Source organism: Notolabrus celidotus, chromosome 1 (assembly GCF_009762535.1).
Source record: "Notolabrus celidotus isolate fNotCel1 chromosome 1, fNotCel1.pri, whole genome shotgun sequence".
Lineage (NCBI taxonomy): Eukaryota > Metazoa > Chordata > Actinopteri > Labriformes > Labridae > Notolabrus > Notolabrus celidotus.
In genome coordinates this window covers 42,086,941-42,091,127 of record NC_048272.1, presented here as the reverse complement: position 1 = coordinate 42,091,127, position 4,187 = coordinate 42,086,941, and the positions used below count along the sequence as shown (strand labels likewise).

The 4,187-nt window shown below is 39.2% G+C and overlaps 1 long non-coding RNA gene across 1 annotated transcript; it reads right to left on the bottom strand.

The window, feature by feature from the left end:
* Positions 1 to 271: 271 nt before the first annotated feature.
* On the bottom strand, positions 272 to 2,414 carry LOC117822428. The gene is made up of 4 exons (XR_004633171.1): positions 2,369 to 2,414; positions 1,727 to 1,789; positions 829 to 882; positions 272 to 486 (listed from the first exon to the last, which is right to left on the bottom strand). It is a non-coding gene; the product is annotated as an uncharacterized LOC117822428 (long non-coding RNA).
* Positions 2,415 to 4,187: the final 1,773 nt, after the last annotated feature.

Sequence of the window (4,187 nt, the reverse complement as noted above, 5' to 3'; positions counted from 1 at the left end):
TAGAAATACTTCCACACACATATATATATATATATATAATACAATTATTCTAAGATTAATGTCAGAAATCTGATTTAAAAAAACAGTCAGAATTCTGACTTATCTCTGAATAAATGTAAATTAAATATATATTGGACCTCAATCAAGGTTTAATTTTTTACAGTGGCCCTGATCCTCTTCTGTACCAAAAACTCCCTCAAGCCTTTTTTTCACGTGAAGCCATGATTGCAGGTGACAGCGAATAGTCTGTGTCCAAGGTTTACTTCTGTTTCAGGGATTCCCGCTTTTCAGCATCAATGCGATTTTTCACATAGAACTTAACTGCCTCCCAACTCCTGTCTTGAAGGGCTGTGGGTGAAGTATTTATACACTGCAGACACTGGGCTTTACCAGGAACCTTTCTTCTCATGATGCAGTCCATGAGCGTCTCCTCAACAGCCTGGATTTCCTCGTCTGACCACTTTTTTCTCTTGGCTTGTGATGAACCTGAAAAAACAAGACAGTAAATAACTTACAAAAGAAAGTCTGCATGCGGTGTAAGATCTTGGCTTCAAACATGTCAGCGATGTGAATTTGAAAAATAAAACTAATATTTAAACATTTTATTTTCAAATAATCAGCAATAAACTCCTTTAAGTGAACATGATGACAGAAACTCAGGGTTGATCTATCGGGTTAATAATTACCTTCACGTGACTCAGCATGATCTCTTTTGTCCAATTTAGTGAAGACAGATAACCCAAGCTTTAATGGTATAGGCCCTAGGGGTGCTATTAATAGAGCAAGGATTGCTTACATTCTCAGTGTCCATAAGATGTAATAATTTACCTTTTTTACTTTGACATTTTTCAGACACTTCGCCCGCCAATGGCATCTCATCATCTGAAACCAAAGCAAAAGACTAAATGGATGAGCCGTGGTACTCAATGGTAGAAGGGCAAGATGATGCATTAAGGAGAGTGGTTAGAGAGAAAAATACAGAAGAATAGTTGAATGCATTCTATTTAAGCAGGGATAAGGTGACACATTTAATTACTTGTGTATAATTGAATAACTATTGTGACCCTGTCCTATTTCTGAGGAGTTTTTAAAATCAGTGATTGATCATGAGTATTGATTCTACATAATAAAACATGTAGCTGTTTTGTTGCATTTCATTGCACTGCAAAGTTGGTCCTTCAATAAAGCAACTTGGTTGGAGATTCATATTCTCTTGTTTTTGCATGACATGGGACAGAAGATCAGGTTTTCTTTTCAGTGCTTTTAGTAAAGAGTAGTTTAGTTATGGAAAAGTCATTTTACATCTACGCCAGTAAAACTTGAAGTAAATTCTATTTTATGTGAGAACAATATTCTTGCGCTCTTTCCACCTCTGAATTTACACATAAAAGCTGACCTATGGAGTTCAACAGAGAAGTTTGAAAGTTGTTCAAGTTAAAAAACCCTATACTAGATTTTCTGAACTGAATACACAAACATAAAATGGGTTCCTGAACATTTTTTGGATCTAAAAAGCTACTAGGAGAGTTTGACTCTTGGGCCCCCCACCATAAGTTCTCACGTAGCATTTTATCTTCAGTGTTCCAGGGACCCAGTTTTTCATTTCAGTATAGGGAGTTATGAAAACATACCACAGAATCTGTGCACTTCTCTAGTTGTCAAACTTCTCTACTAAAACTACATAGATCACCTTTAAGATATTTCCATAATCCTCAACTTAAATGACCTTTGGCTGGATGTGGATAGTTTGGTCCAGCTTGAAAGGATTTCCTGCTCACCCTGGATTTGCCTGTAAACATAAAAGGACTATTTAAGTACATGAGTATTCAGCACATGGAAAGTCACTGGTGAAGTACCGTGAAGCATGGAAATTAAACAAGCTTTTTAAGTTTTTCTAAGAGTGCTTGTTCAAGTATTTCAGAGAGCCTCAGGGTGACATTTCCACAACCAACTGTACATTACAAACTTTGACTGCTTCAGCCTTAAATTTGGTCAGTTAATATGTGATATGTAATTGATGAGAAACTTTCACATCCCTGTGGGACTTCAACAAAACTTTAAACATAAAAATAACATTTGAATGAGAAAAAAAATGTCAAACTTAGACCCTACTTTTTTTTTAGGGAAAAACTTTAAAATATTCCAACTAATGAGCTTTTTATTTACTGTAGAGATTGAAACAGCCATCCATTTCAAAGAGGACACATTTTAGTTTTAACAAACTCAAGATTTCAATTAAAACTAATTTACTTCTTATTTTTTCATCAAACCCCACAAGCTTGCAACCTTTAACCCGCTAAGTTCATTTTAGTGTTGAACACATTGCAGAATACTTTGAAATGTTTCCGTCAAATATTAATCTTCATACCTGATGATGATGAGGCAGAAGGTGAAGGTGAAGGTGAAGGTGTAGGTGAAGGTGAAGGTGAAAAAGGAGCTGCATCTTCCTCTCTCATGTCATCATCTGCTTCACTGTCAGAAGGGTCACTGTACACTGGCATTTTCTCTGGAAATGAAGTAAAAAACAATAGTATGAACACTTGCTCAACAAAACAAACCCGTTGATAAATCATAACACCTTAAATTCCACCATCATTCACCAATCTCCATTAATGTTACATTGCAGAGTTAAGCTGCAGTTATTTGAGAGGGAATCTCTCTGGCAGGCAAAAGAAATCTAAATCTACAGATGGAACCGTGCTGAATAAATACATTTATTGTACAATTTACATGCCTGATTACCTTGTGGATCCATGTTGATCTGATCAAGATTCTTTCCTTGAAACTGCGACAGCTGACCTCGTTCCAGTGCCATGAGGACCTTACTGATTTTTGCGAGCTGTAACGTGCCCTCCGGAAGTCTATAATACTGGCGATGCACCCTTATGTCATGGCCCAGGAACTCAGCGAGGTCATCCATCTCGTTGTCCTTCAGGTTAAGAATTTTGGACATGGTTGCCAAGTGCTTCCTTAACTTGGTGGAAGACAAAGCTTCTGGGTGGTTTGCCCCACAACTGCGAGCTACCTGACGAATAACATCTGATCCTCTGAAGTAGGAGAGTGCTTGTGGTCTGCCAAACATGAACTGGTTTTCATCAGGGACTTCACAGGTGCGACGAGTCTTGACGAGTAACTCCACAGAAGCAAGCACATCAGGCGTGAGAAGGATGGGGACCTTTCGTCCTCGTTTTCCCCTTATTTCTATCCTCTGGAGGTGTTTGCACAGCTTCCTCTCCAGCTCAGACAGAGACAACTCAATATCAGGATGAGTCGATGAGGTGTCTCTCAATGTAAAAGCATTCAATGGCATCTTCGATACTTCTCCCTCTCTTCTGCGGTTGAACAGAATAATCTCACAGAGGGTTATTCTTGCAAGTTCTGCCCAGTCCTTCTTCGTTGGTTTGTGGTCAGGTTTTTTTTTGAAGTCCTGTCTTTGTCTTTCGAGATACTGATGCATCTTTTTTACATCCTCAGCAAATGGAAGAAGCTGTGGGGCATTCCATTTAGCTTCATCCAGATTTCTTAAGGCCTGTGCTGACACACACTCATTCCATTTTGTGTCACATATTTGTTTGAACATTTGAACATTGTGGACGACATCCTCTTCACCTGCAATCATGGCTTCACATTCGATGATGCTTGCAATCTTTTTGAGGTTGTGGCCTAACTTAAGCGCCAGAGAAGGTGTTTTGTATGTGTTCGTCTCCTCATTCAAGCCCGCTACGTCCTTAACGGCCCGTATCACATGAGGGAAATTAGCTGGTACAAAAAAGTCTGATAACTGCTTCAACTTCCCATGTTTGTGTCCTTGCACAACAAGTGGCCCTGCCTCCCTCATCTTGTCTGATATATTCGTGTTTGGTTGCATCGTGTCCATGTTTGCTGAAGAGGTGTTCTCCAAATTTCAGAATGTTTTTCTCTTTGCGAACAGCATTAGTAACCTCATCCATGTGCATGTTTAGCACCATTTTCCAAAAGCGTTCATTAACATCTGCTGGCACTGGCTGAGCATATTGACAAAGAGCCTGGACTCTGGTTTTTCCAGGCTTTAATCCCTCAATCTTCTTGCGAAGTTGACATCTCTGCATATGCCTCCACAGTGTTTTCCTCTTGAGGTAAGCTTCACAGTTTATACAGTGCATGTAATCTCTGGCTGCAACATCAGTGCTGGACTGCTGACTGGGAAC